A 26,206-nucleotide genomic window follows, 5' to 3' on the forward strand; every position below is an offset into this window, starting at 1 on the left:
AACAGCAGAGATAGAAAATATAAACTGAGATATCCCTGACTGGCACACCAAGAGTGTAGCAATATGAACAGCTAGATAGACTGACACATTATTGCTGACCCTGTAGAGTGAATTCAGATCGCAACATTTTTTGATACAACCAGATACTAGCAAGGTTGCCATTATCTATCCAGCCGAATTGTGCTGGTAACTGTCAATAACATCCACCTGCAGCACATGGTTATTATTGTATCTGCTGTCTAAAATGATATAAAGAAATGAGACAGCAAAGAATTTGGATAATATAATATTTTTTCACATGAGCTACATGTATAAAGAGGAGACTCAACACTCTGAATAACACAAACGCATAAACTTTGTCTATAGACATAATAGTTGATTCATAGAGAGGAGAATAATAATATTAGTCTGCCCAATTAAGTGACATGACCCTTGGCATATTATTTTAATTCTAATTTCTTTATTTAATCTTTCTTTTTAATACTTCGCCGTCCACGAATCTTTAGAGGGACTATATATATATTCTTAATATATACCTAATAAAAGTTAAGTTTTAGCAATCTATCTATAACTACTCGATTAGTGCACCTTATACTATCTCTTTTTCCTGTTTTTGTTGTACTGTAGACCAAGGGCACAGTGACGTAAGTGAAGGGGAGACCGTTATATTGCTGAAGAAGCCAGAGACCTATTTGCCCAGCAAGCCCTGTCCGATACTTACAGCCAGCGGAAACTGCCGCCCTTACTATTTCGGCACACTCAGGCTGGACTGCTTTTGGAGAAGCCGGAGTACTAATTGCCCCGCAAGCCCTGCCCACTGCTCACAGGCAGCGATAGCTGCCGGTTTTACTACTACTTATTGGTACATTCAAGCCAGACTGCTGCCGGAGAAGCCAGAGTACTAATTGCCCAGAAAAATTGGTCTGATAACAGCTAGCGGCAACCACCGCCTTCAGTACTATTAACCGGCACACTCAGGCTGGACTACTGCTTACAACGACTGTTGCATGCCATATCTCCTGACCGTATTTGTATACCATCTATTTAGGGTGGCCTTGCAAATTGTGTAAAAAATTATATTGGTTGCATGAATATACGGATAAGCCAATAATGAGAAATATCCTTATATTTTATTACTGGGATGCCTGTATTCATTTAAACTCGCTTGCAGAATATAAGAGTGTGGAATTAATTAAAGCTACTAAACTTAGATATTAAGTCACACTAGCTACACAATTAATCAATTTATTTATTTATACTATAGTGCAATATTAGAGCATCTATATATCCAGAATATGAATTTATACCTTCTTCTTGTATTATTATCTTGCTGATGTTTATGTGTTATTATTGTATATTAAATTGAAACTTTTTATGATTAAATAAGCCTCCTGTGCATTTTATCAGAGAGAAAAAAAAACATTCATCATATTTACATAGATAACTGTTGTTTATTTCCACCTTGCGCAGTAACTATACGTTTTATTTGGTTGTTTTCGATAATTTGTTTGGTCCTAACTAGACCAAGATTGTTACTAGCAAGCAGGTGGTATATATACATAAACAATTGTATCTTAGTAGACGCCGGGTATTGTAGCTTTAAAACTGCAAAATGTCTTCTTGTCTATTTCCTAGTTATACCCAAGGCTGCTCTAAAGTGTGCATCTCAACATAGTTTGATCTCTGCTGAATCGGCAGAATTTAGAAGTTACCATGAAAGAAAATCTAGGCATGATATGTACTTGTCATCTATAAATGTAGAAAAATTAATGACTCAGAGTCAAATAGGAATCCAGATATGAATATATTATTTTATCAATTGGAAATGAGGAATTGGTGGGACAGTATTTCCTTACAAAAATATTTAGATGAAAAAATTGTCCCTAGAGGTCTAAGGATTTTTAAATATCTATCAATTAATGACAATCTAGGTTTACAAAAGGAATGGGATGAAATCCTGGATCACTGCTCATTTTCTCTTATTAGACTCCTAAATAAATATAGGAATGATAGAGTTACTAAGATAATTGATGAAATAGAGGAAACAAAAGATGACTTACTTAAATTTAAAGAACATATCTCATTTAAAGAAAAAAATGAGCAAATTAACAACAGAGTACAGAGATTTAAAAGAGAGAGTACAAAATAAGAAACAAAAATTAATGAGAGACCAACAAGACTACAGAAATGATAAAATTAGAACCTATAATAAAAAAGGAGAGATGTTAATAATAAAGAACAACATACTTTTAAAAGAAACTCCTACCCTAAAAAAGAAAAAGAAAAACTATATACAAAACAAATGAATTGGAGAAATAGCTCCCCAACGGGTATGAGGAGAAATAGATCTACTGATCACTACCCTTATAGGAAAACTATTTCTCAAGAGAGAACATACAAACCTTCTAACCCAGCACCTAGGGAATGGGTTAATTCCACAGGGGATTTTTTTCAGATGAACAAATATCACCATCCAAACCCTTATGAAACTCTGTCCAACCATACTCCAAGAAGAAAACTCAGAGAAAGAGAGGAAGAAGAGGGAGAGGAAAAGGAAACAAGAAAAGCCAGATACAGATAGATACCATAGAAATACACAATTTGTCCTCACAAGAACTTACTGATAATCAAATTAAATTGCTAAAAAAATGTTTAAGCTTTGCCCCTATGAAAGAACCAAATATATTTTTTGGTTATTTTTTGAATTAAATAAATTTATCAGAGACCTATGTAGAAAACGGTACTTTGCTTCAAAATCCCTGAATAAAACTAATAATTAGAATTAGAGTGCCTATTGTCTTAAACGATTCAGATCAAGAAGGGTTATCATGCCTAGAAGAATTATTAAAAGAGAACTCCACAGAAGTTTTGTTAGTTGATGTTGATGTACAGAAAAAAAAAGCAAAATTTGCAAAATTTAAAAAGAAATCAGAGTTCTTTCCACTTGAACATAAGAGTTCTGCTGTAAACATCATTTATAGCAAAACTCTGATTGAATTCAAAACACTATGCCAAAAGGTAGATAAAAAGGATAAACAAAGATACAGTCCTTTGTTGTTTAAACAAAACCTATCAAAAGAAGAAAGGATAACATTAAAACAACTAAAAGATAATAGCTCTCTTGTATTGAGATCAGCGCATAAGGAAGGTGGAATCATCATTCAGGACAAAGCTGATTATAACTGTGAAGCTAACAGACAGCTATGTGATGGTAAATATTACATTGTTCTGCCTGGTGACCCTACTACTAATTATTATCAAGAATTTGACAATATGTTGGTTGAGGCTAAGGTTGAGAGCGCTATATCCGAGGAAGAATTCAAGTTTTTGCAGTGTACACACCCTATCACTCCGATATTTAATCATTACCTAAATTAATAAATCACTTACATCAACTCCCGGGCGTCCTATTATTTCAGGTATCGGTTCAATCACTTCTAATTTGTCACATTTTGTGGATGTTCATTTACAAAGCCATGTCGCAAATCTAAAATCACATTTAAAAGATACTAAACAATTCTTACAAAAGATCTCAGAAATAGGCTGGACAGAAGGATGGGTATTTCTCACCCTAGACGTCCAAGCATTATATACAAATATTCCCCATCAGAGTGGGGTAGAAGCGGTAAGACATTATTTGGAAACTGATGAGAGTTTCACAGAGAAGCAACATGACTTTTTATTAGAATCCATTTTATTTTTACTCATTCATAATTATTTTTTATTTGATAACACGTATTATTTACAAGCACTTAGGACGGCCATGGGGACTAGGTTTGCGTTGAATTTCGCGAGCTTATATGGAACAGCCCATATAGAGATAACCTGTCCTCTCTGGCCGTTTCATTGATGATTTCTTTATTATTTGGAAAGGAAGGCAAACACGTGCACAAAATTTTGTTCATTATTTGAATAGCAATATGTCTAATCTCACGTTTACTCACACTTTTAGTTATGATTCTATTAATTACTTGGATATCGCGTTCTCAATACAGGATGGTGTCGTGATTCCATCTAATTATGTCAAACCTGTAGGTGCAAATAATTATTTGCACTATAAAAGTGGACACTACAAACCCTGGATACAAAATATTCCAAAAAATCAAATTATAATACTAAGACAGAATTGTGCTGATAATTATGATTTTTATGTCCAAATAAAGGAGATGATGACACATTTTTTGGAGCAGGGGTTACCCAGAAAATCTACTTGATAATGCGAAACGTTATGGTAAATCTATTAATAGAAGGGATCTTCTTATATATAAACATGAAACAGAGAAAACTATAGACCGCCAAAAAAGAACCCAAACCAAAAGTGTGACATTTATCTCTAGATATAATGTAAAGTCAAATAATATCAAGAGAATTATATATAAAAACTTTCCGATCTTGTTACAGGATCCTATACTAAAAGATTGTGTCGAGGGGAAACCTAGAATTCCGTTCAAAAATAAAACAAATCTTAAGAATTTGTTAGCACCAAGTGAACTTGTTAAAAAAAATTAGACTCCGGAAAAACATGGTTACCATCTAAACCTGTGGGGATTTATAAGTGTAATAAATCTATTTGTTTGACTTGTAAACATATGGTTAATAAAGCTAATAATGCCGTTTCTACTGTTAATGGAACAATGTTTCTAATCAAACAATTCATGAATTGTGGAACTACACACTGTGGACCTCATTCAGAGTCGGTCGCTGCGGCCGCACGGTCGTATGCAGCCGATGTTCGCTGAACTGCGCATGCATAAAGTTCGCAATGCGCGTGCGCAAACTATCTGTTATGATCAGAAATTTCTCTCTCCTTGAACACAGCCAGGTCGTTAGTTTGAGTGACAGAATTTACCGTTTGTGGGTGGTAACAGGGGAAGGTGCTTGAAAATGGGGGAGTGGAGATCCGAACGCAGGCGTGCCTAATTATGCGAATGGCGTTTAATGGGAGTGCATAATTAACAAAGTAGTGTCATGGCACATGTGACATGGGAGGTTGTACACTGACTTGATCGTAGTGCTTAAGAGAGGGTATGGTCAACCTTAAGCTCTACGACAAGCTCTGATGGTTACGATTAATCTTTATATCCCAGGAGATGACGTGTGTTGTGATCGAGAAGGGGGCGTGATTTAGTCTTACGACCGCTTCTTACCCTCGGTCGTTCAGCTAACGATCTTATCTTAGGACCGCAACTTGTGATCGCTTCATTTGCATATCCGGCCCCTTTCCCCTACGACCGTGCGGCCGCAACGACCGACTCTGAATGAGGTCCTGTGTGTATGTGCTTCAATGTCAGTGCTCCCTAAAATACGTTGGTCGTACTACCAGATCTGTGAAAACAAGGTTTAGGGAGCACCGATGGAATATTCTAAATAAATGACACACACATAGTGTATTACATCATTTTTTTCAATATCATGTTAGTAATCCATGACGATTTTAGCAGTGGAACACTTTGGGAAACTAAAAGGGGTGGGAATAGGTTTTGTCAAATTATGTATAGGAGAGGCGGCATGGATTTTCAAATTAGACACTCTAAGCCCAAATGGGCTGAATGAGGCACTAGACTATGTGTCATTAGACTCAAATATTGGATCCATGTTGGTTTCTCATTATCTTTAATTTTTTTGATCGTTTAATTTTGACCCTCTAATATTGTATGCTGTGGTTCGCCATTTATGTGAGGGACGACTGTCATCACATTTAACTGTACTAAGACAACATGGGCATCAAAGAAAAGGAATAAAGCAGTGAATTTATAAACTTCATCGAAGATGTCATCTAAACTGGTGGCCTTATATACTTATAAAGTGTATTTTAAGTAAAATAATGAGAGAGGTTTTTCGATGGGGTGCGAGGGACGTCGGTCGCCGCACCACATTGAAATTACTCTTTCATCTGTTGCCTAGTAATAGAGGACTTTCTAGCTTCAGATTAAATGTATGGTAAAATCAACAATATATACAAGAACATATATTATATAAATTATTACATGTACTAGATGTAGGGAAAAGGGTTTATATATAGTATAGGAATGTATTGTTTTAAAAAAACGAGGACAAAGGCAAATTTATGGGATTTTTCTATATGTGTATATATACGTGAAGAAAATCCCTACACAAAATTATACTTAAGGGTATGTTGATATAAAATCTAATGAAAGTTATTATTTTATTTATCTCTATATATATATATAGTCTCTCATCTATAGATATGTTTATGTTTATACTGATTTCTACATATACATATATACCTGATTCTAAAGTGGCATCTATTTAGCCACAGATATGGTTGCAAAATTAAAATATGGGTAGTTTTATTGGTAAATATTGCTCTTTATATAGAGATATGTATTCCCAAAATAACAGGAGGTTTGTTTTGCAAAATGGTGTCATATTTCTTTAAGATTATTATTATTATTGTAATTGCCGTTATATATATATAATTTTTTTTATTTTTAATGTTATTATTATTATTTTTTGGATTATTATTGTTTATAAGTTGATTTTATGCTATTTATATTCAATATTAAAATAATACACTGTAGTATGTACAGTATTGAAAAACAAGTGGCGAATATGTACTGTATATATAGAAACATATTTGCTGCACATACCTTCACTTATTTATAATAGGAACGAGAAAAGGAGACAGAACCAGATGCAGCTAATTAACTGACTAATTGAGAAAGTCCTGGAGGTACATAGGGAGACAAAATGGAAGTGTGTCTCCAGTCTTGAAAAAGTCCTGATCAAGTACAGGACGAAATGCGTTGACCTATGCTTTCCAGGAGATCCTGAAGAGACGCTCATATCACTTGCATGCTGTGAGCACATCCAACTATAGCCCAAAACCTGACCTGTAGACCAAGGGCACAGTGATGTAAGTGAAGGGGAGACCGTTATATTGCTGGAGAAGCTGGAGAACTATTTGCCCAGCAAGTCCTTTCCGATACAGCCAGCGGCAACTGCCGCCCTTACTATTTCGGCACACTCAGGCAGGACTGCTATTGGAGAAGCTGGAGTACTAATTGTCCAGCAAGCCCTGCCCACTGCTCACAGGCAGCGGCAATTGCCGCTTTTACTACTACTGATCGGTACATTCAAGCCAGACTGCTGCCGGAGAAGTCGGAATACTATTTGCCCAGCAAGCCTGGTCTGATAACAGCTAGCGACAACCACCGCCTTCAGCACTATTGACCATGCGGCAATTGCGACTGTTGCATGCCATATCTACGGACCGTATTTGTGTACCATCTAATTAGAGTGGCCACGCAAATTGTGCAAAAAATTATATTGGTTGCATGAATATATGGATAAGCCAATAATGAGAAATATCCTTATATTTTATTACTGGGACGTCAGTATTCATTTAAACTCGCTCGCAGAATATGAGTGTGGAATGAATTAATGCTGCTACACTTAGATATTAAGTCACACAAGCTACACAATGGGCAGAATTCAATTGTTTACGCGGTCCCGATCTCCCATCTAAAGTGACAGGAGATCACGGGCCGCTATTCAATTATTACCATTTTTCGCGCTGATCGCACCCAAAGTGGTCGGGTTTAGCCGCGTAAAGCAGCTACCCCGACCAAAGTGCTGGGCGCGACTGCAAAAAGTGATGTTTGGCCGCCCAAACAGGACACTTTTCGCACATTTCAGCTCTCGCCTCCCTGGGGCTGCGAGCTGAAATGGAGCGCTGATAGCTGAACACGCCCGACAGGAGCAACAATTGAATAGCCCTGTCGGGCGATATGGGGGCAGGAAATAATTGAATTCGCCCAATGAATCAATTAATTTATTTATACTATAGTGCAATATTAGAGCATCTATATAACCAGAATATGCATTTATACCTTCTTCTTTTATTATTATCTTGCTGATGTTTATGTGTTATTATATATTAAATTTAAACTTTTTATGATAAAATAAGCCTCCTGTGCATTTTATCAGAGAGCAAATAAACATTCATCATATTTATATAGATAACTGTTACTTATTTCCACCTTGCGCAGTGACTATATGTTTTGTTTGGTTGTTTTCAATCATTTGTTTGGTCCTAAGTAGACCAAGATTATTACTAGCAAGCAGGTGGTATACATACGTAAAAAATTGTATCTTAGTAGACGCCGGGTATTGTAGCTTTAAAAGTACAAAAATTTCTTCTTTAAATAAGCCGCTGCAAGAAAGTGGTGACAACGGCCTTGTTATTTTCAGAAAGTTTAGAAGATAAGATACTGCTCTGAACTGGCATGGCGGAGCAGTAGGAGACCAGCTGCAGGTGAAGTCACCCTGGAAGGTTTATCAAAAAACATTTTTTAAAGATTCCGGGAAGGCAGTACAATAATGAAGCAGGAATTAATGGCACTCCCACAAGGAAGACATCCAGGCAAGTGCTTGATCAGCAACAGAGAAAAAAAATGAATGTTTCTTTTTCATAAATTGATTAAAGAACCCACAACACTTCTTATGATCCCCATCATATATTGAGGCATTATGAATATGAAGATTGGAACCACCCAATGTAGTTTGTAATGATGACAATGGGAGGTGGGGATTGGCTTCTACATTCTCCATAACAGAAGGCATCCAGGCAATGGGCCATACTTTGCAGATACTGCATAATCTACTGCTGACACACCTCCTGTTTTTCAGCTAAAGAAATTAAGTGCTGAAGTAAATTCTTCAAAAAGGGACTTCCTGCAGCATTTATCTTTCTGTTCAGTGTGTACTATCACATTTCTGTGTGGATTGAATGCTGACAAACCATGATTTGCACAGGAATCCACATGTTATGGCCCTCTAACTGCCCCCCCCCGGAGGTGACAGTGTGGGAGTGCAACAATAGCAAGGTCTAGGTTCAACAGGCTAGAATGTAGTCAAGGAATTTGAGGTTAGAGTCATGAGCAAAGTATCAGAACTGTGGGGCAAGCCAAGGTCAGAGGCACAAGCTGGTAGCAGAACATTCTTGCAAGCAGAGGTTAGGGGCTCAGGCAGAGGTTCGTTATCAGGAGCAAGGAGGGTTAGGTTCACGGAAGCAGAATCTCACAAATTATGTGCAGTGCAGAGTCAGGCTGCAGAATTAAAATTTGTAGCAATGTGATGTGAATAGTAGTGGAGCGCATTGCTATGGGAGACACTGCAGCTAGATGTAGCAATTAGAAGTTCACCTGGAAGTGCCTGCTTGGGAGAGCTGGATGATGGGCAGCCTACTGTGCATTAGAGTGGGCCAACAGGCTATGCCACTTTACCCAGTAATATGGCACCTAGTGCCAATTTGTGATACATTTGCATTTAAGTTCTCTTTCTTGGAAATTCAATAAAAAATTACTTTATGGCTCTCTTGGGGAGGAGATCTTTGCCGTATGAGGATAAATAAGCCAAATAGTGCTACTTTCTGAAAAATTCATAGGGCCCTATTTATCAATCATCACCCTTTTTACATTATATTAGTGTCACCTAAATGCATGAAAGGGCATTTGAAGTAGATTTTCATAAAATCTACTCCAAGCCCCTAAATGTGCATAATTTTTAGTAAGCAGATCGTATTTCCCATAATTGTAATGTACTAAAGAGAATTGTGAAAAAATTCAGGTGCAGGGGAACCCTGTTATAATAATGCCACCTGGAGATGGCGTTAAGCAGGGTTTCCTCAGCTCACCTAATCTAACTCAGCCTTTCCTGCCTGCTGGTAGGGAAATCAGAGCCCGGAGTAGACTTATGTGATCAGCCTGCATGCCTGATAGACCATAGTGCTGTTCACAGTGAAATAAAAATTAGAATAAAAAGAAAAAAAAAACACTTATCTGCACCTAGACCAGTGATCATCTGATTGCTGTACCCGGTTATCTGATCTGTAAACTGAGATGCTGTGCTGCATCTTCAGTTTACTGCATCAGATGACCAGGGACACAACCGCCATCAGATGAATGGCTCATTGAGGACCTCACCAGGTCATCGATCAATTGAAGGAGGTACTGTAAGGGGTAAATTTACTAAGAATCGAGTCTGGCCAAGTTTTTTGTTTTTTTCAACTAGATTAGCATCGCTGAAACTCGGGTGATTTGAGACTCCTGAAACTCACAAATTTACTAAGAAGTGAGTTTAGCTGAGAGTGAGATGGCCGATGGTGAAGTAGTTTGAGATTTCTCCCCCGAGTATCAAGTTTGGAAGGAGATTACTCACCCGAGCTTGCAGTGTCTTCTCTCTGAAAAACTCTCCTGAGCAAGCAGCCTGCACATATCAGTGAGATATGTGAAGGCTACTTGTGTTTTGTACCTGTAAAAAGAGATCATTGTTAAAAAAAAATGACGTGAGGTCCCCCCCAAAAGCTTAACCAGCCCCAGACTTGTCAGCCTATCCTGGTACCTAAAATTATGGGGAACAGGACGAGTAGTGTTCCACCATAATTTAGGTACCAGCACCAGGCTCCAGGGCCAGTCCTGGTTTTATTTATAGGGGTAAAAAAATATGTGTAGAGGTTCCCCTATAATTAAAACCAGCACCGTACCCAAAACGACCAGGGTGTAATGCCTCACGGAGACCCTATTACCGGGTCTCCAGGGCCAAAGCATTCTCACCGCAAGTTGGTCAGGACAAGCCGGGGATCTCAGGAGAGGTAAGGACCCCTAAAAAAGGGGTCCCTCTCTTCCAAAACCCCAGGCCTGGTCTGAAGCACCCCTGGGCTGTGGGTACGGGGGTAATAAAGTGTTAAATTGAAAGAAAACTATTGTATTTTACAGTGGAACTACAGACGCCAGCATACCTGCCATTTAGCACTTGTGGAACTACAAGTGCCAGCAGGCAGCTGGCACCCATACCTCTACTGTAAAATAAATAGTTAAATAAAGACATAACACACACACAGTATACAGTAACAGTTTAATACACACAGAGGCGTATTTCCCTATTGGCCAGGATGGCACTCGCCAGGGGCGCCAGCCGGTTGGGGGGTGCTGGCACCGCCCGGCAGTGCCACCCGCGGCCAGCAGTAGCGGAAACCCCCCTGACGGACCAAATAGTTTTCTTAGAGATGGAGACAACTGTCTCCGTCTCTCCATCTGCCACAGGCCACCCACCATAATCAGAACTGCCCGGCCAATGCCTGTTTAGCTGTCAGCGCTTCCGCATCATACCACCTGACGCAGAAGCACTGACAGCTGAACCGGAAGGGTTCGGGCAGCGTGCCTGTGCTGCAGTTAAAGACCTTTCAGAGGGAGCATGTAATCGTGGGAGAAGGCAGATCACGGCCGCCCAGCAGCCCGGCACCTAGGAGGAGGTCCAAGCAGCAGAGCCCACACGTGTGTGTGTAAGTATGCTCTTTGTGTGTGTGTGTTTGTAAGTATGCTTTGTGAATGCTATGTGTGTTGTACTGAATGTTGTGTGTGTATGATCAGTGTGTATGTGTGTGTATGTATGTATATATATATATATATATATATATATATAAACCCCCCACTGAAAATCCTGCGTTCGCCACTGGCCAGTTCTGTCAAAAGTCTGATTGCTCAGTCATAAGCATCATTGCTGGACAGTGAGGGAGGGGGCGATTAATGCTATTTTGCCAGGGGCACTCAGACCTCTAGATACACCTCTGAATACACACATACATCATTCACACATACTCACCTGCTGCCAGATGTTCGCGTCCACTTGTCCTCGTAGATCCCATTGGGAGTACCTGAAAAAAAGATCCTATAGTCACCTCCATCCTTGTGCTGGTCTCCGTAGAATCCAGGGGGGTCTTTGCCAAAAAAACAAACCGAGTACGCGATCCATATACTTACGTTAGCGGTGTATGTGTGTGACCACTTACACCGCTAACCGGCTCCCGACTGATCAGTGAGAACTGTCAGGAGCCGCCAGCCAAGCAGCAGCCGCTCTACAGTTAGTGGCTGCTGATTGGCTTCCGGCTTCTGACACACTGACCAGCCCAATTGGGAACTGTCAGGAGCCGGAGCCAATTGAAAGAAAACTATTGTATTTTACAGTGGAACTATAGGTGACAGTTAGCGGTGTATGTGGTCACACACATGCTAATGTAATTATATGGATTGCGTACTCGGTTTGTTTTTTGGGCAAAGACCCTCCTGGATTCTACGGAGACCAGCGCAAGGATGGAGGTGAGTATAGGATCTTTTTTGCAGGTCCATGCACACGGATTTCTAATTGGAGAAGTGGACAGACCAGCTGGCACAGGTAAGTATGTGTGATTGATGTATGTGTGTAATAAACTTGTACTGCCTAAGGTGTGTGTGTTATGTCTTTATTTAACTATTTATTTTACAGTGGAGATACGGGTGACGGCCGCCTGCTGGCACTTGTAGTCCCACTGTAAAATACAATAGTTTTCTTTGATTTTACACAATATTACCCCCGTACCCACAGCCCAGGGGTGCGGGGAAGAGCCCCGGGCTTCAGACCAAGCCTGGGGTTTTGAGAGAGGGGGACCCCATCTCCTCTGAGATCCCTGGCTTGGCCTGACCGGCTTGGGGTGAGAATGCTTTGGCCCAGGAGACCCGGCAATGGGTCTCCTGACTGTGGCATTACAGCCCAGTCGGTTTGGTTCGGTGCTGGTTTTAAATATAGGGGGACCCCTACGCATATTTAAAACCAGGACTGGCCCTGCAGTCTGGTGCTGGTACCTAAATTACAGTGGAACCCTAACTCGTTTTGTTCCCCGTAATTTTAGGTACCAGTACAGGCTGACAAGTCCAGGGCTGGTTAGGCTTTTGGGGGGGACCTCACATCTTTTTTTTTACAGGCAGAAATATACATGGATCACATTGATCTGTGTATGTTTCTGCCAAACTCGCAGATCACAGGCATGTGAATTGATTTCACAACTTTTTACAGGAGTGTTGTCCATTCTCATGAGAGTTTAGAAACTCATCTTGGTAAATTCCAGAATCCTATCTTCACTAGTGAAAAGGTTCTCGAGTTTTGATGGTGAATTGAAGAAAGTTTGCTAACTCTCCTGTAGCAAAGGAGATTTCTCTCCCGAGTTTTACATTAGAAAATTTGCGAGTGGAGAAAATGCCGCTAACTCGAGCAGAATTGACTAATTGTCAATTTACCCCTAAGTATAAGCTGCTAGCGGGGTTAGATGGTGGCGGTACATGCACAGAACCATTCTCAATGTTTTTGTGTGAAAAATACCCTAAAAAGTGTGCAGAGAGGATGCACAGGCACAGAGCTTTCTAGCAAACTCTGGCCCTGATTCAGAGCCGGAAGCTCTTTCAGAGTGCTCGCTCTGAATCAGGGCGGTTTTTTTTTTTGTTTCGGCCTCCTGGCCACTCACATAGCTGTGGGTGACCCACAGAATATGCGAGTGGCCAGGTGATGGTCACGATGGTCTTGACCATTGCGACCATCGGGGCTTGCGTTGAGACCCTTGTGGTAGGGTCTCGTTCCCGCAAGCCCCAGTGAGCTTTCGGCTCTAATAGAGCCGGAAGCTCAACACTGATATCACTCGTGATGTCAGAGGGGCCGCCCCCAAACGGCAGGCATTCCTTCGGGAACGCCTCAGTTTGGCCAGCCACCCCCCCTGCCGCCTCCAAAACGGGGCGAGCTGTCGATCAACATTGACAGCCGCCCTTTTGGATGCGAGCACCAGAGCGAGTGATTTCTCGCTCGCTCCGGGGCTAGCGTATGCGCAGTGCGCACGTGGCATGTGCACACTGCCCGGCCATCGACCCGCTTGCGGGCACATAGCGCTTGCGAGCAGGTCTGAATCAGACCCTCTGTTCCTGCATGCGATATTTAATACATCCTTGCGATTAATTCAAATATTGCATTGCAGAATTATCACAGCTACATCTGAGATTGTGATAAATAGTGTCCATAGGGGCCTATTCATCATGACATACTTATCACTGATAATTATGTTATAAACTCGCTGCGAGTTTAAAAGATGTTTTGGAGGCATTCATCAAAACGCTATGCGCAACATCTCCACTTCTAAAAAACCCACACTTTAGTAAATACTGAATACCCCTTCAACTTAGGAAAACTAGTAACCACATAATAATTACTGTCTATTGACCATAGAAGGGTATATTAAGGATTTGACTCCGTAACAGAAAGATAATTATAAAGGTTGTTTTCAATGGTCTCAGGGTTTTAAGGCTATGGATCCAGAAATTTTCATGTTGACATACTGTACTTTTCTATATCTGTCTTCCCCGCTTAGAGGGGAATTCAATTCAACGCGAATTGAATAACGCCAGGAGGGAGCTCACGGAGCTATTCAATTCAGTGCGCTGTTATGTCGGAGAATGGCAGTTCTCGCAACTTAACAAGGGTGTTAAGGCGTGAGAACCGGCATTCTCTGACTAAAGTGCCAGGCGCGCAGCTGTTTGTCTCGCTGCGAGGGATACTTAAGAATCCAACTCGCAACAGGGGAAACTGGACATCGGAGCAATTCATCATTGCTCCGGTGCAGGGACAGCTACTACGCAAAGCACCTGAGGTCACAAATGCGCAAAGTTGCCAGGGAGTTAGTGAGGAGGTGGTGGAGGGATCCACTCGGATTCCTCTTTGCAACCCCAGAATACCATGTTACATATCTTTATTTTCTGATAACAGAAAACCATTAAAATTCTGTCCTAGTTTGTTTTTTATCCTTAAAAAATGTTTCTGAAAATCTGAAAATTATGACTTTTTTTTAATCGACAACCACAGAGACACTAAAAAAGCTGTGTGATATTGAAGTAGCGAGCTGTGTGTGTCTATTGCCATACCAGACTGGTATATTTGGCAACAAGACTGTTACATGATAACATAAATTCCCAAGACAATATTGAATAATTACCGAGTGCACTTATCTGAAAACCTTAAGTGTAATGTAAATAACAAGAACTGATATGACACTGTGATGTTTATCAGTAAGTAAGCCTAGTGATGTTTTCTTGAGAACAATGCACTTTACTGTATAAACATGCTTGGTTACATTTATTATACAGCACTTTGCAAAGCTGCTGCATTGAAACAGTGGAAGACGTGGTTGCTTTGCAAAGCACTGCATAGTGATTTTAGCTGCCAGAGGTGTAGCATGAAGCCAAGGTACCTGGAGCAAGCCTATGCAATGAAGAACTTCCCATGTACTGAATTTGGATAAAGCAGGCATACAGTAACTACCATGTTAGGCTAATTTGAAGTGAAAGAACAAATCATTAAATGGTAAACAGAGACCCCCTTCTGCTGTATAATACATGCACAAATGATTATTTAATCAGTTTTATATTTCATACATTTTATGAGTGAGAAAAGTATCTAAAGAGTTTATAACAGATATACAGTAGGTTGCAATTTTACACGCCAAACCTAGGACCTTGCAAATGAAAAGTAATTTCTAGGACTTGTGTCATTGTCCATTGCCCCTAATATGACATCATACTCCTGCTCATGTTCTATTCATGCCTCCAGACTCCTCCAAAATCCTATTTTTAATGCAATCAGAATAATCCACATGCCTATTTCATGTCATCAGAACCGTACACCTGCCCCTTTTATGCCACAAGACTTATACACAGGCCTATTATATGCCCCTCCATTTGCCCATTTTATGCTACCAGACACCTTCTTGTACCAATTGTATGCCACCATACTCCTCTACATGGCATTTTTATGTCACCAGACCCCTCCATTTGCCACTTTTATGCCACCAGACTCATCTACATGCCACCTTTATGCCATTTACCCCACCACTTGCCCCTTTTATGCCACAGACACCTCCACATTCCACTGTTATGCCACCAGACCCATCCACATACCACTTTTATGCCACCTCTCCACATGCACATTGTATGTCATTACACTCATTTACATGCCCCATTTTTGTCACGAGACCCCTTCAAGTGCCACTTTTTTTTCAACATTACCCTGCCATAGGCATTTAGTATGCTTTTACACTTCTCCTCATGCCCCCATTGTGTATGATGTAGCAGTGGCTAGCTCTAACCCTCCATCTAGTGCCTAACCCTAACCCTCCCCCTAACCCTGGTACTTATCTTTGGGATCCCAGCAGTCGGGATGTCGGCAGCGGTATTCTGAAAAGGGTCAAGATTCTGGCGTCAGCATTGTGAACGCCGGAATACCTGCTGTCTGGAACCTGACTCACCCAAGACTCCCTATTGTATTATGTTCTTTTATCCCCTCCCTCTCATTTGTATTGCACTACTGTATATTCTCCCACCATCTAATTTCCAAACAGATTCAGTGCACTTATCAGTTTATTTGGAACTTACATGCACAAAGCATTAAGCCTCAGTGAATTATGTCCACTTCTGCGCATTGCTGGCAATCAAGCTGTCACTGGATCAGCTTCAATCATGCAAAGTTTGGATGTCATAGCAGTTGCTCCTCCCGTTCCAACTCTGCCTTCTCAGCTCACTGTGAAAGACCGCATCATACGGCGTCATTAGAAGATGCCCACATGACCATGACCTGAAAGTTGTAGCCTTCAGGAAGGGAATCAGGCACCTAATGAGTGTCCTACATTACCATCAACACCAAACAGCACCCACCACTACCTACACACCTGCCATGTCCCTGATGCTTGTGATAACATTTGTCTTGATTAGATGTATCAAGCATCATGTTTTTTCATTTAAATATTATATGTTATATAGAGATGAGAGGTTTGGTTTTGCTGAAAACTAATTATACCCAAAATTTGGGGTTCCAACTTGAAACGAGTCCCGGCTTGGACCACTTTGGGGTTTTCAATAGAACCAAGTCCTGACTTGAGCCTTCTCGCTAGGTTCGGAACTTGGATCTAAAAACCAGATCTCGTGTATTTTGGATTGCATGTAAGTCCCTCTCTCGTGATTTCAGGTGCTGTAAGGTGGTCAAAAGTGACTGACAATGATTGGAAATGAATGTTATTGCTGTTAATAATACTGTAGGGACACAAACAAATAAAATTTACTTGATTTTAGCATTTTTTTTAGCACTTTTAAAGGGATCCAAAGCAGAACAAAAACACTTGAGGGTGGCTTTGCCAAAACCAAAACAACAATGATTTAGAACTAAAATCAAAACTAAAACACTGGGGTCTGCGCACATCTCTAATCTTTTACAGTAAGAGGATGAAATGAAGTATAATCAAGTAGATTTACTGTATAAGGTGTTTGAGATACAGAACTTGTTCTGTACATATAACTTGAAAATAATTAATAATTTGTACAATGAATATACATTTTTGCAAATCACCACATATGTTTTTATGTAAAGCTGTTTTGTAATGTTAAATCAATAAAGCTACAAAGTAAAAGGAAAAAAAAACACTGGCAATATAATAAATCATATAATAGACTATTTCACTCACCTGTTCCTATGACAGCAGAGAATATGCATGCAGCAATGACTGGGAGCCTCATCTCTTTTGAGCATGTCAGGATCTTGTCTGGACTGATTATTTACTTTGGCATCTGCTACTTGTCCCTGGAGAGCAGACACGTTGAGATAGCTATGTACATTTTCTCTGGAGATGTGATGAAGAAAATAATATAATAATAATTCTATATATTTTTCAAACAACATCAATCTCATTGGTTAAATGTTACAACCTAAGGGGGAGGGGGGTCTCAATTATTGTGCAGAAGTGAAAATGTAACAACAAAGTCCAATCTCCTACTGCTTTAGTGCCAATTTTTTAAAGAAAAAAATGACTCTTGCTCTTAAAATAAATAATGCAACTTTCAGCCTCAATATATTTGGTTTTTATTAATCAGAATAATTGTAAATGCTCTTCTCTGTCAAAATGCAACATGGAAGCACAATGTGGAATCTCTAAAGACTGGGACAAGACTTTGCCACTCTCAGGTCTGAACTACTGGACAGTTTGTGGAATAAAAATGGACATGTGTCTCTCTGCACAACATGGAAGCCCCAGAAAATGTGTTTTGTCCAGCCCTTTATCTATGTTAATAATCTCAACCCAAAAGCTGTACTCATTTCTGTACTGCTGAGCAAAACAGGTTGCACAGGAGCACCTACTGTACTTATTTAGTTGACAATAAAAGTCTGAATGAGCTAAAGGACATATCTCTGTTTAAATAATAAAATTATGTTATGCACCATCATGTATATATATTGCTGTATACAGTACCTGCATGTGTGGGGACCCTCTGGTCATACTGTAGGTGCCCACACCCAAGAGCTATCTGGGGCAAAATAGCAGTGCCAGTAAGAAGTGTATGTCAGATGAGGAATCGGTATGTAATGCCGGTGGATCAAATACCGACATCCCAACAGCTAAAGGTAAGTACCCTAACCCTCCCCTCTCCCCCATAACCCTAACCCTCCTTTAGGGGTGCCAAACCCTAACCTCCCTCTTAGTGCCTAACCCTAACCTCCCCCAGGGGTGCCTAAACCTAACCCCCTCTCCCTGCACCGTAAACCTAACTGTCATGGGCGGTGCCTAACCCTAACCTCCCCCCTAGTGCCTAACTCTAACCCCCCCTTCCCCTAGCCTAACCCTAACCTTCCCCGGGGGGGTGCCTAACCCTAAGTCCCCCCCAGGGATCCCTACACCTAACCCCCCCATCCCTGGGCTGTGTTATACAAGGACGATCAGGATGGCGGGGGTCGTTCTACCGGCATCGGGATTAAGATAGGCGTTGGCATTTTGACGCCTATCTTAAGTCCCTTGTCGGACAGGACTAGTTGAAATTTAGACTGGCGGCATCGCGCCCACCAGTCTATAAACTACATCCACTAGATTGAACACCACACCACCATACACAGTGACAGGAGATATATTACTTATACCAGTCTGTAACCTCCTTTCATGGTGGTGCAGTGCTCAAGGAATTTGGGCACCAGATCATCTCTATCAAAAATAGAATTACTGAACTCTCCATCTCTGTCTCCAGCCCAAGCTTAGCTGCAAATATTTTCATAGTCCATGGACAAAAGTAGAGAAACTTTAAGAGGAGGTGCGGTTTCCACAGACTCCTTGGTTGCTGGCGTTCTCCAAACTAACTTGCTTTGTGTGAAGGAAGACTTGCTGGGTGAAATTGTTATTGCAAATAGAGGGTACTCACTGTGCCAGTACGAATAGCAATGAATAAATGTGTCTGAGTGTTGTCATGTAACACAAGGAGGCTTCTTGTTAAAAATAGAAATGTCTACTATATAAGAAAAACACAGTTAAATATATCACATGCAAGATTAAAATAAAGACACCAACCAGTTGCACTCAGATATGTACAGTAGAACTTGATAGTATAAATTGCATAAAAAGTATTCAGTAATCTGCATTGTCCTTAGATCATGCCATAGGTCTTATAGTTTTCAAAAATTAATATACTGAATAAGAAATCAGTCAATTTTACAATTGAAAAATGGGTAATAGATGCTAATGCAATGGTTACAGTGCATAAAATACTGTATTACAGAGCTCTATGTGAGAGAGATGTGTCCTCCATGCTGATAATTGATATTTTGTATATGTGTGGTCTTCCACATTAGATACAAGATACAGGTGTGTCAACATACATCCATCCTCCATGTGCTACAAGTCGCATTACACATAATGAATGAGCGCCATGCGACTCTGTAGCGCCAAGTGTCTTTTCGTGCAACTTTTTCCCTTAAAAGGTGTCTTAATAGCAAAGTGGTGTAAAAAGAACACTCAAGCAGCTTCTGCTGGTTAAAATGATACGTGGCATGGCAATATTCTGTGTGTGACCCCCACTTGTCCCCACCCCAATTGTCATTTCGGGTGCCAGCAGGCTTTGTCTGCTGCCTGTCTGTGAGCTTGCGATCGTTTTGTTTATTTTACCAAGACCTACTGTCAGTGCTAGATAAAGGTTCATGTGGGCCTGGAGCTGAAATGTATGATGGGCCTATTGTGTATCGCAGCAGGGGGTGTGAAAAGCGTCACAGGGATGTGAGTCGTGATGTGGGAGGTGTGACTAGTGTTGTGGGGTTGTGGTCTGCGCAGGAGATATATTAATAGTGTAAATGTGAGAGTCTAAGAACAAAGGGAAACACTCCTTGCTACCCTAACCAGACAAAAAAATGTCTATTTATTTATTTATTTTCAGGGCCACATAGGACCCTTTCCTATGGAGTTTCCCAGACATGCTGAGGCCTTCCACTTCCCAAGTGAAGTGTGCGGTCAAGATGGCCAATGACGTGATTTGTGGGGATCAGCATCATTGTGGCCCCGTCCCCTGTTTCACAAAGCTGATTTGCTGCATTGTGTAGCAAGGGTGGGGCCATGATGAAGTGATTGTCCCATCATGCCCACTGTATCGTGTGAAACAGATGAAGAACTGCAAGCTGTCACAAACGGCCCTCTGTGATGATATATGAAGCAGTGCCATACTATTATTGCAACCCCAGGCACCCGTAACTGCCTGTCATATGTGGAGAAGACCCAAACAAGCTGCCAGGAGAGGCAGTTAAAGAATATTCAAACCCAGTTGCACAATGGACATCAAGAACAAAGTAGTGATGAATATAGAGTAAAAATGTAGGCACTCCACAGACGGGTTGGGTACGATATCCCAACGGTCACAATACCGGCAGTGGAATAATGACGATCAAATTCCCGATTAATTTTAGTGAGTATTCTAACCCTAACCTACACTTCCTGCAGCCTAACCGTCCCCTTCGGCAGCCTAACCCTAACTGTCCCCTTTGGCAGCCTAACCCTAACCATCCCCTTTGGCAGCATCAGCCTAACCATCCCCTCTGGCAGCCTAATCCTAAGCCTCCCCTACTGCAGCCTAACCCTAACCGCCCCTCTAGCAGCCTAACCCTAACAGTCCTATTTAGCAGCCTAACCCTAAATGTCCCCTTTGGCAGCCTAACCTTAACTGTCCCCTAGTACCTTACCCTAACCCTAATACTAACAGATGGGAATGGTAATCAACAATTAGTTGAGAATAATAGGGTTTAATAGCTCTGCTGTTTAGTTTATGTATGAGGGATCCTAGACAGGGTGTAAAAGGATGTGTGAATAATGAATAGGCAACAGTAACAAAGGGTGGGGGTGGGGAAAGATGAGCAGACAGGGATAAGTGTGGGGAAGCAGAGGGGGAAGGGGGGATGCTGGTAGTTGCGAGAGACCAGGGTTTGTTTGATGCTGTGAAAATGACGGTCCTAGGGATTGTGAGGCACTGCTGCCCGGGTGCTCCGTGTGGGTTGGAGTCTCACTGCAGTCAGTGCTGTCTGAGCGGTGCAGACTTTATAAAAGCCGTGCCTCGGCCAGTGTGAAGCGGTACCTTTATAGTTGGAGGATGAAGTCCTTCTCCGGCTGCAGGGTGATCATGTGTTTCTCCCTCTCTCTGTAGTTACCGGATGCGCACAGACCAGGCAGATGGACCATGTACAGCAGGGGTGATTTGGGCAGTGGGCACTACATCTGCTGGATTTGGAATGAGTGAAGTGACGTCATGCGGCTTTGAGGAGGTGTCGGCACATAACTCTATGCAGTGCAGGGAGGGCTAGTGATACCTTCCAATGCTCTGCTGCTTCCATGTGTGTCACAGTGTGACAGTATACCCGGTGTATGAACCGCAGGTGGTCGGAGAGGGGAAAGATGGGACAGCAAGGGGGACGGCAGCAGGCAGGCTGTAACAGGAAGAATTTTGTTATCCTGTATACAGCAGATCCTATGGGCCTATTTTGATGGGAGGGCCTGGAGCTGTAGCTCCACCCACCCCATTGTTAATCCGGCCCTGCCTACTGTAGGAATTCTACTGGAGAAGAGAACCAACCTGCTTCAGGGAGTAGGTAAGTATGTAGTGTGAGTGCAGATGAATGAATACATTCATGTATAATAAAGACTTAAAATATACGGTGTCCGTGTACTGTGGTTTGTTTAATATTTATGAGTAAGGATACATGTGAAGCCGGCCTGCGGGCACTTGTAGTTATAAAAGTGTCAAAGAGCAGACTGGCTGATACCTGTAGTTCCACTGTGAAAAACAATATTATTACTTAAATGTACCCATTACCTCTGCACCTGCTGGCCAGGGGTGCAGATAAAAGCCCTGGGCTGGCTTATGCTCGGGAGGGGGGACCCCAATTTTTTTTTAGGGGGATACAAACTTTAATACTTTGGCAGAAGGACCCTACGCTGTGTATCCTCCCGCTGTTGCATTACAGACCCGGCTGGTTTACCCTTGTGCTAGTAAATTGAAAATAGGGGGAACCCCAAGCCAGTTTTCCCCTGATTTTCCATGATCAGACCAGGCTAAAAGGTCCAGAGCTGGTTATAGATTTAGAGGGGTGGGGGGGGGGGGGTAGCACGCTGTTTTTTCCATTTTTTTTAGCTTAGTTTAAGCCTTAAGAAGCATGCACAGAAAGTGATCTGTGCATGCTTCTCCCAAACTCACCTGTGCCTCCAACAGGTGCATTGCCTAGGTGCATTTAAACTCTTTTTTGAAGTTGATTTTGAGTTGACTTTCAAAACAACCAGTAGTAAATGGGCGCTATATATAGCCATCTGTTTAAAAGTATCAATGTTTGGGTCGATGGTCAGTTTTTGGGTCGATGGTCAGTTTTTGGGTCGGTTTTGCCTTTGGTAAATCTCCATTAAACAAAATCGACTCAAAAACTAAATCGACCTTTAGTAAACATACCCCCTGCAGTACTTGCATTTATTTGGGTGGTACTGAACATTACTTCCTTGTAGCTGTGCAATCCGGTCCATCTCTGAACCACTCCCTATAGCCTCCTTCTGTTCCATCTAGACTTCTGCCCAGGGATACGTGGCATCACATTCAAGGTTCATTACAATTGGAGTATGAGAAGTTAAAACAAGTAGACAAAAAAAATCACCATGTTGTTTTTAGCCTTATTTACTTTTACATGTGTCTACCTGTCTTTACGTACTCATTGCTCAATGCACAAATTCATCTAGAATACTGTATGTAAAGGTTTGAAATCTGTTTTTGTTTCTATGACGTTGCTGATTGCATAGAGAAGTTTGTGTTTTTTTTTTTCATTTTAGATGAGTTCACCTATTATAGACTGATACTGTAATAACATTTCATTCAGTAACTTTAGCAGATACTGTACGTTGTTTAACAGATGCAGCATTTCATGACCACATGATACAGGCAAATGTGATGCCACCCGATGTAAACCTGCTCTGTTGATTGAACTCTTAATTATCAGTAACTACAGTGCAACTATGTTCAACGTTTAAAGGTTATTTCATGTCTGGTGTCTCAACTTAAATTGTTCATTTTGGCAGATCCAATAACAAATTTTAAATGAATTCATGAATACCTAGAGCCTAATGTAGAAGACTGTAATGTGTATATCCCAGGACAATTCTGGCAAGATACTGTAGCTGTTAGATTTAACAAGTGATTTAGGGCTCTATTAACTACAATAAACATTGGGAATACAGACTGTAGTGTGATACTACTGACTGTAATTGCGAATTCAGGCAATATCACAGGGACTTACTAAAAATCCCTTGCAGGGACAGAGCTTGCGATAAAGCTCTGTCCCTGTGAATCCCCTCCGCAGCCTTATCATGGTATTTTCACAAAAAATACTGTGACAAGTGCCCGCGCATGCGACGATCGGCCGCCGCTGCTACCTCCCCCCGGTGCTAAGCCCCACCACCTGGTGCTAAGCCCCACCCATCACGATCGCGGACCCCCCCTGCGACCCCCCCTCCCTTAACTGCATGATCCGGGCTCCAGTGATGTCCTCCATGCCTCCGGTCAGCTGACATCCCATACTGCACTGGGACCCAGTCACCTGATGACCGGGCCACAGTGCAGTATGGGAGACCAGCTGACCGGAGGGAGGACATCACCAGAGCCCCGAACTCCGGTCCCTGGACTCAGGTAAGTTAATTTTTTTTTTTACTTTTGTTTTGCAGTGTATCAGCGTGTGGTCTGTTTTTTCACAATTTATTTTTAGTAACTTGCACACAGATCGCATTTCCCATTACAATTAAGGGAAATGCGATCTGATTAATAAAAATTCTCTTTAAAAATAAGTGATACTGAGGGGTTGGAATAGAATTTTACGAATTCTACTCCAATTGCCCTGTAGTAACTTTAGGTGAAACTAAAATAATGTGAAAAGGGTGTGAAAACACCCTTTTTCACTTTATTTTAGTAAAAATAATGATAATAAATAGAGCCCTTAGTCTTAAGGCAAAAATAAATTGGATTTGCCATAAAATTACAGGGTCGGGATGCAGCAAAGTGAAAAATTAGGTCAAACCCAGAAAATGTGTGTTTGACCACATTTCTCATATGTACCAAGCCTTGGAGTGCAATAGGGGCTTGGTTGTGATGGGTAACGCCATCTTCCCGATGGCGTTACCCATAGAAGCCTATGGGCTGCTCTCCGCAGAGTGCTGATAGAGGGATCCAATCGGATCCATCCCAGCACCCCCCGCAGCATGTGCATCCTTCTGTGTATGCGTAGAAGAATACCAGTGGGGCTTCCGGGTCATAGACCTGGGAGTCCCTCCACCGTACAGGACCGTTCGTACCAACAGAGCAGTCCTTTGCGGGGATCGTCATGCATACCGACGTTACCTACGCTGGCATGCATGTGATGGCCAGCGCAATGCATTGCATTGCAAGTGCGATACGCCATGCACCCCACCCCAGATGTGTCCACATACATCTAGCCTCCTTGTGCGTTTAACAGCCCTTCTAGTCGGGCCATGCAGTAGCGTGACTCGGCAGTGCCAAGCAACTTTTTGTGCAACATTTTCCCTTAAAATGCATCCTGCCTTTAATCTGTGTGACTGTGGCTGCATCTGCATGTGAAATGTTACATTACAGTTTTACCGTCGCTGGCACTGTAACATAGCATTTTGTATGCACATACAGCCGCAGTCGCACACAGAATATACTGTAGGCATGCCGCATATCATTTTAATCAGCATACGTTGCTTGTGCGTTCTATTCACATCACTTTGCGAATAAGACATGTTTTAAGGGAAAAAGTTGCACGAAAAGATGGTCTGTGCTACAGAGTCGCACGGCGCTCACGCGTTATGTGTAATGTGACTTGTAGCACACAGAGAATGTGTAATTACCTCTTTAAATCTAATGGCCTGATTCTGAGGTGGAAGTAGATGCAGCGGTGGCTGCATCTTTTGCCACCTTTGGGTCGCTTCTTTATGTTAACACGCTACCAATTTGTAAAGAACTGAGACGCCAAGAGGGGGAGGGGGAGCGGGTACAGATTACCCGAGCCCGGGCTTCCTGAGGGGCCCGGCGGGGGCCCGGGGTCTGACGCCGCCCCCCCTCCCTCACAGCAGCCCAGCACAGAGCGTGTGCTGAGCTGCAGTGGGAGACTACTCATGGCTGCTGAGCAGCAGCCACATCAGTCTACTATGCCTGTGTGGGGGTGCGATCACACTGATTGCGCCCTCCCTGGCTTTGCCCCGGTCTGAGGGTGCTCAGAGCGCCCCCCTCGCCAGCGCGCTGCTGAAAATATATGTTTTTTAAGGGGGCGTGGCCACGCCTCCTGCTATTAGGCCACGCCTCCTGTTACCCAGGCCCGCCGCGGCTCTTGGCGGGCCTGCCCACATTCAGCATCTTATAACAGTGCGTTTCCATCCTGTGCATCTTTAGACGCGCCATAGGTCACACTATCAAAACTAGGAGCGGCCCTATGGCAGGCGCAGTTTCTAAACTGAAATATGACCTCCTCTGTGAGTGGCTGTTCCTCTTTAAATGCAGCCACTTTCAGCAACACACCCACATCAGCTTCACCGCCCCTATGTTACCTCTTGGGAAGACTCACTAACATTCTGTGCACAGACAATAGGGACACATGCACTGTGTGACCCAGATGCACGTGTAGACTTAAAACATCAGCCATTGGCGGGTGCCATTGACCAGGGGTCGCCGAGAGGGGGCGGGTACTAATTACCTGGGCCACGGCTTGCTGGAGGGGCCTGGCGTGGGCCCCTCCCTCTTTCCCTCTTATATCACAGCAGCCCAGCACACGCTACTGTGCGCCGGGCTGATGGGGCTCACAGCGCCCCCTCTCCCCAGCTGTTTTTTTTTGCCTAAGGGGACATGGCCACACCTCCTGTGATTAGGTCACACCCCCTTTTACCCGAACCCGATGCGGCTCCTGGCGCGCCTACCATTAACACTGCATCCATGTATGAATCAGACCCATAGTGTATGTGTTTCGCTCATTAGACTTTAATTAAAAGTGAAGAAAACTTTTTTTAATTTATGTCTCAATTAAA

Source organism: Taudactylus pleione, unplaced genomic scaffold, assembly GCF_031769625.1.
Source record: "Taudactylus pleione unplaced genomic scaffold, aTauple2 ptg000051l, whole genome shotgun sequence".
Classification (NCBI taxonomy): domain Eukaryota; kingdom Metazoa; phylum Chordata; class Amphibia; order Anura; family Myobatrachidae; genus Taudactylus; species Taudactylus pleione.